The sequence below is a fragment of the Scyliorhinus canicula genome, chromosome 18, assembly GCF_902713615.1.
Source record: "Scyliorhinus canicula chromosome 18, sScyCan1.1, whole genome shotgun sequence".
NCBI lineage: Eukaryota > Metazoa > Chordata > Chondrichthyes > Carcharhiniformes > Scyliorhinidae > Scyliorhinus > Scyliorhinus canicula.
This window is the reverse complement of record NC_052163.1, coordinates 122,390,392-122,406,509: the sequence shown is the minus strand read 5'-3', so window position 1 is coordinate 122,406,509 and position 16,118 is coordinate 122,390,392. Positions and strand designations below refer to the sequence as shown.

The 16,118-nt window shown below is 46.7% G+C and overlaps 1 protein-coding gene across 1 annotated transcript in view; it reads right to left on the bottom strand.

Annotated features, from left to right (window-relative positions):
• LOC119953174 (calcium/calmodulin-dependent protein kinase type IV-like) overlaps window positions 1–16,118 on the bottom strand; it is a 161,903-nt gene that overhangs the window by 51,811 nt on the left and 93,974 nt on the right. The window lies entirely within an intron of this gene.

The following is a 16,118-nucleotide window of genomic DNA, read 5'->3' as shown; positions in this document are numbered from 1 at the left end:
GATTTGATCCATATGGGTTCTGTGAGTTTGGAGCTAGTTTCAATGACATCTGGAGGCCACAGTGCTTCTGGTTCGTGGGTCTGCATATTTGTGCAGGACCCCGGGGCGGGATTCTCTGATCCTGTGTTGACGCCGTCGTAAACGGCATCGTGTTCTACGACGGCGTCAACAGGCCCCCAGGATCAGCGAGCCTGCGCCTTACAGGGGGCCAGCACGGCACTGGAGCGCTTCACGCAGCTCCAGCTGCCGATACCGGCGTTAAGCAGGCGCCGCGGGTCTGCGCATGCGCACTGTGGTCGGCGCAAACTCATGCATTCGCGCTGGTTGCCTTCTCCGCGCCAGCCCCGATGCAACATGGCGGAGAGCTACCGGGGCCCGGTGCGGAGTAAAATAGACCCCACCAGAAGACGCGGCCCACCGATCAGTAGGCCCCAATTTTGGGGCAGGCCACGGTGGAGGACTCCCCCTGTGGTCGGATCCTCCCTGCCTCCCATCAGGCCGCCCCCCACCGCGGGATGAACGGTGAGGTGCCGGGAGCACTCGGCTTATCTCGGGGACCACTCGTCCCAACGCGTGAGGAAAATCGCCGGGGTGGGGCTGCTCTACCGGTGCTGCGCCGACCACGCCGATCCCAATGGCGCCGATTCTCTGGTCACTGGAGAATCGGCGGAGCGGCGTCGTGTCAATCGTGCCCACCCCCCCCCCCCCAGCGATTCTCCGACCCGTCCCGGGCTGGATTCTCCGGTCCTCCCAGCCGTGTGTTTCTCGCCGGTGCGCCATTCAATATTCCCGCAGCTCGTCAATGGGAATTCCCGTTGAAGCCATCCCACGCCGTCGGGAAACCCGTGGACAGGGATACGCTGCCAGCAGGAATAGGGAATCCCAATGGCCGGAGAATTCACGCCACTAGATGCAGTTTGGAGCAAATGTACTGTCTCATGGTGCTGAGGTCCCAGGTTCGATTCTGGCTCTGGGTCACGGTCCGTGTGGAGTTTGGGGAGAATGTGCAAACTTAATGTGCACCCTTAGTGTTGGGTGGGGTTACTGGGTTATGAGGATAGGGTGGAGGTGTTAACCTTGGGTAGGGTGCTCTTTCCAGGAGCCGGTGCAGACTCGATGGGCCGAATGGCCTCCTTCTGCACTGTGAATTCTATGATTCTATGATTCCACACGGACCATGACCCAGAGCCAGGATCGAACCTGGGACCTCAGCGCCGTGAGGCTGCAGTGCTAACCACTGCGCCACCGTGCTGTCCCAAGTCAGTGCACTTTTAAGCCAGTCCTTTGGATTGCTTCTACACTTGGTTTTCAAATGCCTCAACTTCTTTCCTCATAAGTGGACCTCCAAAATGTGCCCCTACTTTATTTTCCATATTTTCCTCTTTTCCCTACCTGGAAACTGCACAGGAGTTGGACTTAACACCTCAGTGACACTTGGGGATCTGCAGCTAGCCACAAGCTATGGCAATGAATCAGGCTTGAGACTAATCCTACATTCAGAGTAAATGTGGCTGCTGCAATGCCGTACGTGCACTTAGTATTGGGGCACAATACCTTTCCTCAGGAAGGTAAAGACCAGGCTCACAGATGCTAACTTAGCTGTTCCAATGCATCTTGGCCATCTTCCCACATTGAGATCATCTAAAACTACATTCCCCAAATCCCATTCATCCATCACCCTTATGCTCGCTGACCCATACTAGCCCCCGGTTCAGCTGCACCTTTATTTTAACATACTCAGCTATGTTTGCAAATACCTCGATATCTCTATAATTTTTTCCAGACTACAGCTTTCCTAGATATCTGTGCTGCTCTATTTGGTGTGGGTTTCTTAGGCATCCACCATTTTAATTATTCCACTGCTATCGGTTGTGCCTTCAACTGCCAAGGGCCAAAACTCTGGAATTCTTTCCCTAAACCACTTTGCCTCATTATCCCTCTTTCGTCCTTAAAGCTTACCTCTTTGATCAAGCTTTCGGTCAGATGCCCACTATATCCTATGTGACTCGGTGTCAAATGTCTTTTGGTAACGCTCCCGTGAGTGCTGTGTGACATTTTGCTGTGTTAAAGGTGCAAAGTAAATTAAATTAATTGACATTGTTGTTGTTCCGGATATTTGATTCCAGTGTAAACACCATCACAAATTCTGTGGCAGATGGGGATTATTTTCGGGGTTTAATTGTACTCTGAGTTAATCCATTCTTCAAGTTATTTTTATGATGCATCATTGGTCCTTGACTCCAAGCTGGAGCAGCTGTGTCAAGATGCCGCCTTGTGTATTTCATGCTACTGATTTTAATTCTACATATGCAGAGGAGGAGGACAAATCAATTATAGTGTGCAAAAGAAACCCTGTAAATAAATTTTCATTCCCGGCAGAATTGGAAAACGTACACAGCTTGGGGATTTAAATTCCTTGACATCTTGGCATTCCCACTGAGTTTATCCACATGTATCCACAATCATATCTGTTTTTAACAATTCCTAATTTCTCCCAAAGAGGTGCCTGCCCAATACCAAAGGGGCACTTGACCTCTCCCAAAGGGTTACCCACCGTGCCAAAAAATTCGAGCAACATTGGACCTTTTGCTCAAATGTCTAAAGGCCTCGATTCCTGCTTTGGACATCCCGCAAATAGAAATTTGATCTGTTTGAAGGCAGTTGCCCTTTTACAGGTGCAGCCGCCTCTGCGAACCATGGATGCGCTAAATACATCTGACTCCAATCTCCCTATCCTCAGGTCCCAATGAGAATGGTGGGTACCGAGACTTGCTTAATTGGTGCCACTGTGCCATTTGGCTAAGGTGCGAAGCCCTTCCCACCCTGTGAAAATTTGGGCCCCCCGATTCCATTCGAGGCCTGACGTACGAAGGTTTGAATATTTGTTGACCCACATCCACCTTTTTGATATTTGGATCAAGGACAATGCTTGCCTAACAGGGGGCTAATTGTCAATCAGGCTGGGTTCCAGACAGGGTACCTGTCTAAAATAAAGACCTGTAACCTATGACATTAAACTCCGTGGTGTTAAATCAAAACTCCCGGTTTTCCAACCAGTCCGCCTTTGCCTGCTCAAGAATCCTGGCCCATTGAAGATCAGGCCAAATTGTGTGTTCTCAGCAATTTCTGCCCCTATTTCAACAGATTTCTAAAACCTACAGTGGGTTTATTTCTGGCATTTAATGGTCAGTTTAGAATAAACCATATTCCTAGAATGTACACATATGACGCAGGGCTTTCTGCTTCAGAATTGAATTGTCCTTTTTAAATCGCTGAGTCCTGCTGGTCACATTAATCCAAAGCTCAGTTCTTGCTGATGACCTGGATTCAGTGTTCTGATTTATTGTCACATGAACCAAAGTACAGTGAAAAGTATTTTGCTGTGGCCAAGGGAACGTACACAGTATGTACATTGTAGACAAAAAAGAATAATCAACAGGTAATTGACAAATGGTACATCGACAAACAGTGATTGGTTACAATGCGGAACAAGGGGCCAAACAAAGCAAATACATGAGCAAAAGCAGCATAGGGCATTGTGAATAGTGTTCTTACAGGGAACAGATCAGTCCGAGGGGGAGTTGTTGAGGAGTCTAGTAGCTGTGGGGAAGAAGCTGTTCCTATGTTTGGATGTGCAGGTCTTGAGACTTCTGTACCTTCTGCCTGATGGAAGGGTCTGGAAGAAAGCAATGCCTGGGTGGGAGGGGCGTCTGATAATGCTGTCTGCCTTCCTGAGGCAGCGGGAGGTGTAGACAGAATCAATGGGAGGGTGGCAAGCTTGTGTGATGCGTTGGGCTGAGTTCACCACACTCTGCAGTTTCTTGCGATCTTGGGCCGAGCATGATATGCAGACCTGAATTTGCATATCATGGCTCCATGGATACCAAATTTCTACCAGGTACAGGACACCCAAACAATAACTGCTCACCTCATTGAACCAAAAATCCAGAATTCAATTGCATTTTCATGGGTTTATTAAAACTAAGTCCCAGTGCCAACTCTTCTCCTGAACTGTGTGCAAATCCTCGTGGCTATTCAATTGTGAAGACAATGCAAGTGTGAATAATTGAGGTTCTGCTGCACTGTGAAGTTGAAGAGCACAACGCCAATACACAGTGTTGGCTGTTTCTGTACTTTTGTAAATCTGCTCCAAATTTTGGTTAGGTTTTGAACCTGGTGCTGATGCAAAATGGCAGTGCTCCAGCCGTGCTACACTCCATACAAACAATGATCATCTTCACGACAGAAATATAGCATTTTGCTTTTGTAAACTGGCAAAAGTGATCTTTCCTTAAATTTTTTTCTCCCATCTGTGACGATTTCCCCTTCCTGGCTGTTGTCTAGTCGGTTTGGATTCCGAAGATAATCAAGAAACGCAATTCAGAGGGATCGCTTTTCCCGATTTTCCTCACCCATCGGCAGTGACGTCACAAGGTTCCCACCCACAAAAGACGAGAACCTCATTTAAATGGTTTTGCATGCACTTTAATATAATTAGCCAGCTGCAGCCTCCACATGAAGCCCCCCTCCCCGAATATTCAGGCCTTGCCGATGTGACATCACATTGGCGAGTTAACAACAGGTTGTGATTCAGCTTTGGGGGAGCAAAGTTAAGTATAGTCCGCAGGGGAGAGGGGCAGGCCCAGACAGTGCCCTGGCACTGGTCCCTAACATAAGTTGGCATTGCCAGGTTGGCACAGTGCTCACCTGGCAATGCCAACTTGTGCTGAGGGAGTGGCAAGGGTGGGCCCTCTGGGCAGCACGGCGGGAAGGGTTCCCCTTGTGTGCTGGGGAGTGCTGATAACTGTGATGGGGAGGAGTGCCCCCAAGTCGGTGGTGGAAGGGTGGTCGCCCCGATTTCTTCAAGGGAGGTGGGGGTGAGAGGCGGTTGTCCGATGCCTGCGAAGTTGGTGGGGAAGGTTCCCCAATGTTGATGTTATTGGGGGGGAGTGGGGTAGAGAGCCACGCTCTTTCTGCTTTTATGGTGGGGGGTTAGCCCCCATATATTTAAGTGGGGGGAGGTTCAATTTGTGTGCTGATCGGGGCACCCTTTAAAGATGGCACCCCAATCTCTGTGGAGTTGGCATTCATAGAACCATAGAATTCCTTCAATGCAGAAGGAGGCCATTTGGCCATTGAGTCTACACCAACCCTGGGAAAGAGCACCCTAGCTAGGCCCAATCCCCCACCCTATCCCTGTAGCCCCACCTAACCTTTGGACACTAAGGGGCAATGTAGCATGGCCAATCCACCTAACCTGCACATCTTGGGCCTGTGGGGGGATACCAGAGCATTTGGAGGAAACCCACGCAGACTCGGGGAAAAATGTGCAAACTCCACACAGACAGCGACCCAAGGCCGAAATCGAACCCGGGTCCCTGGTGCTGTGCCACCATGCCGCCCATGATCTGGAGTGAAGACTGGCATGAGTCACTGGAGAGCTACACGCCGGTTTTCAATTTGAGTCTGGAACTTCGAAAAAATATGGGAAGAATCCACCCATTTACTCTGTCCTGTCTTGGTGTTGTTCTGCATAAAGAGGCTTTGCCATTTACTTTAGCTTCTCACTTAACAACTCACATTAGAGAATTTGCAGAAAATTTAAGGCAAAGTCAACATATTTCACTCAGAGCCATCTCATATTTATTTATTTAAAACATTTTTTTTGAGTACCCAATTATCTTTTTTTTCAATTAAGGATCAATTTAGCGAGGCCAATCCACCTAACCTGCACATCTTTGGGTTGTGGGGGTGAGACACACGCAGACATGGGGAGAATGTGCAAACTCCACACGGACGGTGACCCGGAGCCGGGATCGGACCTGGCACCTTGGCGGCGTGAGGCAACAGTGCTAACCACTGCACCACCATACCGCCCTAAAATCTCATATTTAATACTTTTAAATTTCTTGTATTGTCATTACATAGAATAGAATTTACATAGAATTTACAGTGCAGAAGGAGGCCATTCGGCCCATCAAGTCTGCACGGCTCTTGGAAAGAGCACCCTACCCAAGCCCACACCTCCACCCTATCCCCGTAACCCACTAACCCCACCCAACACTGAGGGTGATTTTGGACACTAAGGGTAATTTATCATGGCCAATCCACCTAACCTGCACATCTTTGGACTGTGGGATGAAACCGGAGCACCCGGAGGAAATCCACGCACACACGGGGAGAATGCACAGACAGTGACCCAGCCGGGAATCGAACCTGGGACCCTGGAGCTGTGAAGCAATTGTGCTAACCACAGTGCTACCGTGCTGCCCCAATGCTACCGTGCTCCCCATTACTAGGGAGTGTCCCAACCGTGTATTGCAGACATGTTTGTACAACATGTTATGTCCACTTTACATGACAGTGGTATCGCCCGGTTGCTTTATTTCATACATTTTTTAACATGAACATATTTCAACTTTTATAACGCAGAGAGGGAATCTTTGTTTCTGTTTCTCCACTTCCCGCTGTGTGTACATTTACAGCTCTGTGACTCAATGTCGAAATGACGCCAGACACACTGTGCTCGTGATCCAAACCAGAAATTGATCATGGAGCGATTTTAAGATAACGATGAAGATTTTGAGGAATTTGAGGGCTTTGAAAGCTCAGTATCGTCTCTTCCTCAGCAACCTGGTTGGAGATTAAAAGACCTGGATCTGTTTAAGAGGTGGTCAGACTGTAACGTTCATTCGAAATGACTTTAGCAAGGTGTCCTTCTGGGTAAGCTAGCAAGAAGGACTCACAGCAGGGGACAGGAATTCTAGCAGCTATGGAGGAAGAGAGGATAGGGAATAAATCACAGGTCAACTGCATTTTATTTTATTTTTTATAAATTTACAGTACCCAATAATTTTTTCCCAATTGAGGGGCAATTCAGCGTGGCCAATCCACCTACCCTGCACATATTTTTGGGTTGTGGGGGTGAGACCCACGCAGACACGGGGAGAATGTGCAAACTCCACATGGACAGTGACCCGGGGCCAGGATCGACCCCGGGTCCTCGGCGGCGTGAGGCAGCAGTGCTAACCACTGTGCCACCGTGCTATCCCAGGCAGTTGCATTTTAGGTAGGTGCGCACAGCTGTATGAACGGCCCAAAACAGTTGGTGTGCTTAACAAAGTGCAAACTATGCGTTTGTAAATGTTCACAGCAGGAAGTCTTACAACACCAGGTTAATGTTCAACAGGATTGTTTTGAATCACTAGCTTTCGGAGCGCAGCTCCTACATCAGGTAAACAATTATAATTGTTGCCTATGGTGATGGTGGCTATTTTCACGGTGTAAGTACAAGTGGAGATGGTCCGTAACCCAAAATATCTAACTTTTGGAGAGAGCAGTATATTCATCAACCTGCAGTGATTTCATTTAGATAGCCCAGGTGGCAATTTGCAGTCAAGGTTTAATTTGCATTATAATTGTGCTGTAACACCATGATACCAGATCACGTCCGTGACTAGTGATGAATCTGTTCTCGTGAATTCACCAGAGCCACCGACATTCACACTGAGTTGGTCCACCTTCAAAAGATAATTACATTTTTGTTTCGGCTCAGCCACACGCAGTAAAATATAAGTACGTTAGGCACAGGTATGTCTTTTGTTATGTCCCTTCATTGCAGGTTACACGTTGTGAGTAGCAGAGATTCTCAAATTATAGACTATTAAAATTCAGAAGGGAGAATAGGAAAGTTGGAAGCACAATGCAATGTCACTGCAAGTTCATTGCATAATTACAGAAAGAGATGGAGTGGGTGGGTTCATAGAGACTCAATCCAGCCGAATTCTATTGAATATCAAACTAATCAGGCTTCAACATAAGGGATATGTAGTGTGTTACATAAGGTATTAAAACTGTCTTTCAATAATAATGCTGGGTTTGGTTTCCACAGAACCATTGTGACCCTTTCTTGGAACAAAATAATATTTTTTTTAAATCCTGGCATTGTGGAGAGATTAGCTCTGCTTAAAACCATGCAGCTGATAAACGAACCAGGCAAGCAAAAACCAGAGTATCCCTTTATACCTCTGGGGGAAAAGCTGCTTAATTGCCAGTAACCAAGAAGAACAGCAGCATAAGCACTACTTGATACCTAGAATTGCTCTTTATGTTCTCTGCACTTTAAATCATTGGATAAAGAGGGCTTGATTCAACCAAATGGGAACTACGTCCTGTAGCGAGCGCGGTGTCGTGAAACACATGGCGATACAACGCAACTCGCGTTGGACAAGGGGCCTGAACGGGGAACGCGCGGCTGAGACTGCACGTAGCCCCGTTTTGTACAGTGGGAGGCTCCACTCGCTGGAGCCCCCCCAGTGTAGCGAGATCGGGACGCCATTTTTAAATGGCGCCCCCGATTTCTGAGGCCCCCAAAGCAATCCCTGAACACCCCCCCCTCCCCCCAGCTAGGGCACTATGAGCGGGTCCCTGGCCTCCCCCACCCATGCAGGGCACCTTCAAACCGATTGTGTGCCAAAAACGCCTGCTTGGCATGTTGGCAGTGCCAACCTGGCACCCTGGAAGTGCCTATGCCAGCTGACACTGCCACCCAGGCACCTTGGCAGTGACAGGCTGGCACCCAGGTGGCACTGCCAGGGTGCCAGGTGTTACAGTCAGGGTACCCAGGTGGCACCAGCAGTGCCAGGGCACCTCCTTGCCCAAGGGCATGCAGCTGGGGGCGTCCGATCTCCAGGGAGACCCCCACGAGTGCCATTCCGTCGGGTCCTTGTTCGTGGGGACCAGTGCCGAACGTCGCTCGCCCGAGATCTCTGAGGCGAAGGGGATGAATCCCGGAGCCTCAGGTAACTTGGGAATCTGCACAGCAGAGTGAGATTTTTTTTTTTTTTTTAATTTAGATTACCCAATTATTTTTTCTATTAAGGGGCAATTTAGCATGGCCAATCCACCTACTCTGCACATTTTTGGGTTGTGGGGGCGAAACCCACGCAGACACGGGGAGAATGTGCAAACTCCACACGGACAGTGACCCAGAGCCGGGATCGAACCTGGGACCTCAGCGCCGTGAGGCGGTTGTGCTAACCACTAGGCCACCGTGCTGCCCTTGCAGAGTGAGATTTAAGTGTCTCGCTCTAATATGCAGATTTGCCAAAATGGGTGAGATTTTACATAGAATTTACAGTGCAGAAGGAGGCCATTCAGCCCATCGAGAATGCACCGGCTCTTGGAAAGAGCACCCTACCCAAGCCCATACCTCCACCCTACCCCCATAACCCAGTAACCCCACCCAACACTAAGGGCAATTTGGACCCTAAGGGCAATTTAGCCTGGCCGATCCACCTAACCCGCACATCTTTGGACTGTGGGAGGAAACCGGAGCACCCGGAGGAAACCCACGCACACACGGGGAGGACGTGCAGACTCCACACAGACAGTGACCCAGCCGGGAATCGAACCTGGGACCCTGGAGCTGTGAAGCATTTGTGCTAACCACAAGGCTACCGTGCTGCATCACGTTGGTTCTTGCGAGGTGTTGTGACCCAAGTAGATCCCGGGAACACGGTCTCTCGACTTTCATCGGCCACGATGCGCCGTGACGAGCTGCATTTTGGGCGCAGCGTGGCCATAAAATCTGCGGCCAGAGATTTGAAAACAAAGCTGGATCTGCATCCAGGCACACTGAGCTGGATTCTTGTGTAAAATACGACGGGCGACGAAATTGGCAGCCTGCCCACCATTTAAAAAACATAATTAACTGGTAATTGAGCCTGCTAACAAGTAAAGCCAACTAGCCAACATAATACCATGCCACAAAATAGTTTCCTCAATCACAGGCGTGAGAAGATGTGTGGGAGGGGGTAGGCGTTTAAAAAAAAAGAAATTCTGGTTAAAAGGTGGAAAGGAAGGTGGGGGGGGGGGGGTGCTGTGCACATTGCACGCCTCCCCCTCTTTATTCCTCTCCGCCTGTTGGCAGCATATTATCGCGTTAGGGGGGCTTTTAAAGTCCGTGGGTTGTCGTCTGACCTTCGCCCCCTGACCCCGCTCCACACACACCGGTGACATTCAACCCACTGGATCTCAGGAAGATCGAGTATTGAAATGTTGGATAGGTTAGAGCGCACACTTGTTAAGAACTCTTCGATTTAACGGAAGGAAAATCTGGCAGGTTTTTCCCAGTGTGCGCTCAGATAATTCTGATACTCGCTGTGCCCAGCCAATCCAGTTAATGAGCATGGTGCAGATCAAAGAAAGCCTCCCCTCATCTACCCACCCACTGCACGGTGAAAGATTGAGGATAGCTGGGTGACAGGACTCAAACGCAAGGGTCCCATGTCTGACACAGAACTGGCTGAACTACCTAATCCCCTTCGAATGAAATAGGAGAGAGAAAATGGGTAAATCAATACTTGAAAACCAGTTTTGTTATAATCAGAACATATTTGTCATTATGTGAATTAGCCACAATTTCTGATGCTAAAGCTCTCAGGAGATAAGAAAAATAAAGCCCAAGGTGTACCTGCTATAGCCACAGTCATCAGACAGTCTCTCAGGCCCATTTATTGCAAAACATGCTTATTGTACAAGTACTGCTTCAATTACCCAGCATAATGGAGGAGTCCCTCCAGGGTGGATGATGGATTAGTGACAGCCATTAGAGCCCCAATTGTGCAAGCCTCATGAACTTCTCTGTTTATTTTTGTTTAATTCTGTATTTTAATAAATTCTGGCAAGTTGGACTCACGCCGATTTCTCAGTTACAGCCTGATTCCTGAGAAAACTAAGCAGTCCTGATGTCCATTGAAATTATATCAAGAGTGGAAATGATGGGGAGCAGCCAATAGAGTTTCACTGCATCCCTCTAAGTATTTTAACGAGGTAAGGTTTTTATATTTAAAAGTCACGACAACGAAACAAAGATTAGGGGCGCGATCTAACTAAAAAAAAAATAGTGTCTGTTCAGGGCTGTATTTAAAAAAAATAAAATTTGGAGTACCCAATACTTTTTTTTCCAATTAAGGGGCAATTTAGCGTGGCCAATCCACCTACCCGGCACACCTTTTGGGTTGTGGGGGTGAGACCCACACAGACACGGGGAGAATGTGCAAACTCCACATGGACAGTGACCCAGGGCCGGGATCGAACCTGGGACCTCGGCGCCGCGAGGCAGCAGGGCTAACAGTGGCGTGCAGAGGGGGGGGCCGACGGTGCATTGGCCCCGGGCATCCATTGGATGGGGGCATCCAATCAGAGAAGGAAAAAAAAAATTTAAAAAAAAAAAAAAAAAATTTTTTTTTTAAAATTTAGATTACCCAATTATTTTTTTCAATTAAGGGGCAATTTAGCGTGGCCAATCCACCTACTCTGCACATTTTTTGGGTTGTGGGGGCGAAACCAACGCAGACACGGGGAGAATGTGCAAACTCCACACGGACATTGACCCAGAGCCGGGATCGAACCTGGGACCTCAGTTCCGTGAGGCGGTTGTGCTAACCACTAGGCCACCGTGCTGCCCCAGAGAAGGAAATAAGATCGTAATTTTAAAATTTCAGCGGTGATAAATCAATTTTTGGAGGCTCACCACACTGCAGAGGCAGTTGTTAGCCCTTTATTCCTTTAACATGGTGTACCCTTTCTGTCTAGAGAAAATGGTCCTTCTCCCCATCCCCCCCACACGCATGCGCATGATGTATGTGGTGCAACTATCAAAAGCAACAAGCAGACGTGGCTGTTCGTTCCTGCGTTTCCTCGAGTCATAACTCGTCTTTTCTTCAGCTTTTTGTGCATCTAGATTAGTTCTTTTACCTACTCAGGTCAGTGAATAGCTCTAGAACAGGTGCAACTACGGTTTTTATAGGTTTTTTGGTGATATTTAATGAAATATTTACGTGGGATGTAGTAAGAGTGAAGCCTGGATGATCAGAGGACTGCTATGGCATTTAATCTCGGAATAGGAGACATTTATTCCTTAACATGCTAATATTCGAATACAGATACCACTAATTTGCAAGTCTATGATATAAATTGCACAAAATTATCAGTGGAGAATCAGTGTGAAATAATTTAATACGAAGGAACAAAGAAATGAAATATGGTTTATCCGTCTGCAACTGACCGATTGTTTACCATTTTCTTCCCATTTTCTCATGCATCTTATGGTTTTTGAGATAGAAAATGAAATGTTCCGAGTATTTCGAGTACAACCGAGTGGAGCACAGAACAGGAAAAAAAAGAGGGCCAGAGTCGAAGAAGAGTCCCATCAAAGAGGGGCATTAGATGCATGGATAAAAAGAAGTAAAGAAGAAATAGGAGAACCTGGAGAAGTAAAAGATGATGTGGGTGCAGAGAAGGATTTTTCTGATACGGATTCAGCTCGGTCAGAACATAATACTCTCTCTCCTCAGTCTCGTTGTCAGGATGATGATCCATGTGAAGAAAATAAAGAAGATATATTTTTGCAAAGAAGCGATTTTGGCTGTTTGAAGAAACAGATTCCAGATCATTTGAAGATGACAATATTACAACATGGCCCTGAAAGATATCAGAATAAAAGTGGTCCATTTGCTGAGAAGGATGGGAGATCATTTTCCAAACAGTGGTTTGATAAAGTTTCCACAAACGGAGAAAATGTGGAGAGAAAATGGTTGTTATACTCTCCATATCGGAAAGCATGCTACTGTTTTGTTTGCTTTTTGTTTTCAAAGGAGCATTTGTTGTCTGTGTCAAACTTTGGAAAGGAAGACGGTTTCTCCACTTGGAGAAAATTAAATCCAAGAATACCTGACCATGAGAAAAGCCCTTCTCATAGAGCTCACATGAGAGAATACCTGAACCTTGTAGTTCGACTCCATCATTCAACTACGATAGATGCTGAACTTCAACAGCAAATGTCTGCTGAAAAGAAAAGATGGAAAGCTATAACTGAACGGATTGTCGAGGTTATATCCTTTCTGGCAAAACAGAATCTGGCCTATCGTGGACATCGAGGAGAAGGAATATCTGGGTTATCAGAGCCGGGGAGACAGTCAGTGAAAATACAGGAAACTTTCTAGCAACAATCAGACTTTTGGCCAAATATGATGACATCTTAGCAAAACACTTGCAGAGAGGGAAAGAGAAACCAAAAAGTGTCACCTACTTGTCCAACAGAATTCAAAACGAAATAATCAATCTTCTTGGTGAAACTGTCAAGAAAAATATAATTTCCGAAATTAAGGACGCAAAATATTTTAGCATAATGCTGGATTCAACTCCAGATATTGCCCATGAAGATCAGGTTTCTGAAATTCTGCGTTACGTTCATATTGATGAAAACAGAAAAGTAGAAATAAAGGAGACATTTCTGGGATTTTTTCAAGTCAACAAGAAAGATGCAGTCAGCCTGGTAAATAAAATTCAGGAAAAATTGGAAGAAGACAAAATTTCCATGAATGACTGTCGTGGTCAAGCATATGATAACGCAGCAGTTATGGCTGGAGTGAGAGGAGGTGTTCAACAAAAAATTCTTGAAGTTAACCCAAAAGCTGTGTTTGTGAACTGCGAGAACCGCAGCCTCAATTTGGCCTGTGTCCATGCAAGTGAGGTGCAACCTGTTGTTGTTGCATTTTTTGGCATTCTAGAAAAACTCTACTTTTTTTTCTTCATCTACTTCTCGTTGGGAAGTCTTAAAATCATTTGTCACTCGGACTGTGAAAAGACAGTGTGACACAAGATGGAGTTCCAGCCATGATGCTGTGCAAGTAATCCACAAAGAGTGTGACAACGTTATTGCAAGCCTTCAACACCTGCTGGAAGGAGAATTTTCAAGGGAAACAAAATCTGATGCAGGATCACTACTGAACTCTATTCAACAGTTCCCATTTATAGCTTTATTAAATTTTTGGTACTCAGTTTTATCATCAGTGGATAAAGTCTCAAAACGTTTGCAGGATCCGAAAATGGGGTTCCATGAAGCTTCTTGTGATCTGAGAGGACTTATTCATATCTTGAATTTGAAGAATGACGAAATTATCCACAATGCAATAGATTTAGCCAATGAATATTGTCAAAATTGGGGAATACCAATTGCACGAACAAGGAGAAGAAGAATAATGCCTGGAGAGTCAGCAAGAGATAGTGGACTGACGGCACAAGAAGAAATGAATAGAGTAATGGTAGAGATTGTGAACAGATTAAAAACTGAAATTGAAGACCGCAGTGTCCGTCTTCGAAGACTCAGTGACCGATTTTCTTTTCTTCTGAACTTGAATTCAGGAGTGATTGAAGATGAACAAGAAAGAGAGAAATTAAAAAAGGAATGTTCAGACTTTGCAAATTATTATGACAATGATGTGGTTGCAATTCAGTTATATGATAAAATTATTGATTTTGTGATGCTCCTTCGAGCTGGAGGGAATAGAGTTCCCCCTGATCCTAAAGATGCTCTGGAGTCTTTACTGCAGTATGGGAGGGATGTCTTTTCGACGCTGTGTGCTTCATACAGATTACTGCTTACAATCGCATTTTCAGTCGCAAGCTGTGAAAGGTCATTTTCAAAACTGAAATTAATAAAAACATATCTGAGGTCTTCTATGTCACAGGAGCGACTGACCAACCTGGCTTTAATAAGCATTGAAAAAGAATTTCTCACAGCTGATGTAAAAAGTGAAGTAGTTCAGGTGTTTTGTGACAGGAGGTATCATTTGGGGAAAAGAACTTAATAAATTTGATTGATTTATATTAAAATCGAATAAAGCGTTTATTTCATGTTTCATCTGTGTTTATATATTCAAAATGTTTTCCTTTCTCATAATATTTCTCAGTATATTAGGCCTTATACTTGAGTCTTTGGGGCATACAATCAAGATTTGCCCCGGGCATCACCAGACCTCTGCACGCCACTGAGGGCTAACCATTGTGCCACCGTGCCACCCGTGTTCTGGGCAGTATTAACAGGGAACCCCACCCCCAAGGGCACTCAGCATAATTCCCTGCCTGGAGGAGCTCTGGCGAGCGGGCTACTTCGTGCAGGGAGAGATCGGGGTGCCATTTTTAACCAGCCTCCCGACCCCCTGACGCAACCCCCGGACTTCCTACGCCCCAGCTCACCTATAAAGAAATCATCAAGCCCCCTGCACCCCACCTCACACGGGCAGGTGTGGGCCTGATCCCAGCTCAGGCATTGCCAGTCTGGCACCCTGACAATGGGACCCTGTGTGGTGAATGTAATATATAGATGTATATATGATAATTCACACTGTCTTTGTAAGCGCAGTAGCGCTATCCTACCACTAGGGGGAGTAGCGCTGGGAGTACTCAGGAACTTGTACTGGGCTCCACCCTTGGCTCCGCCCATGACTCCTGCCCCTAGTGCAGCTGTATAAATACCCTTGTCCAGAGTCAGCCTGAGTTCACTAAGAGTTCATCAACGGGTAACAGGCTGGCTCTGAAGTAAGTCGATTAAAGCCTAGATTCATATCGGAAACACGTGTCTGGTGAATTGATGGTTCCATCACCCTGGCAGCACCAGTCTGCCACCTGGGGACCACTGCCAGGCTGGCAGTGCTAAGGTGCCCTGGTGACACCAGCAGTACCAGGATGACACCCTTCCCGGCGGCCAACCTCCCAGAAGCCTCCGATCGCCTCCGGGCATCGTTCCATCTGTCGTGCCCCACGGGATGCACTGATAGATCAAACGCTGTGTACGAACTCTGACCCCTGGAAATGTAACTCCCAATTGTGCATTCAGATTTTGGCGTAAGGAAGTAATCCTACGCAGTGAGGTTGTAATGATAACCCTGACTGATATCACAGAATGCTACAGTACAGAAATAGGTCATTTAGCACATTGAACCTGTGCCAGTTACACTATTGCTGTGTGTGGCATATGGCTTCACTGTGATTAACTATCAGTCCATTCTGGGGTTGTTTTTCCTCTCTCTCGTTAGCCTGGTTTCTTTTTAAAGTAAATTTTTAAAATTCTGATGTATAAAAACAGAATTAAATGCGGGACAGCAATCATCAGTCGGTATTGTGTGTTAGTGAAAGTTACGTTTACGACCTGAACTTAATTGCAGCTGGAAATAGCTGGATTTTCCCCCCAATATTAAAGAGTGGAATTCTGGCCGGGAGTTTCCCAGCCGCGTTGTGGAGGGACCTACGACGGGAGAGTCGTCGGCCCAGCC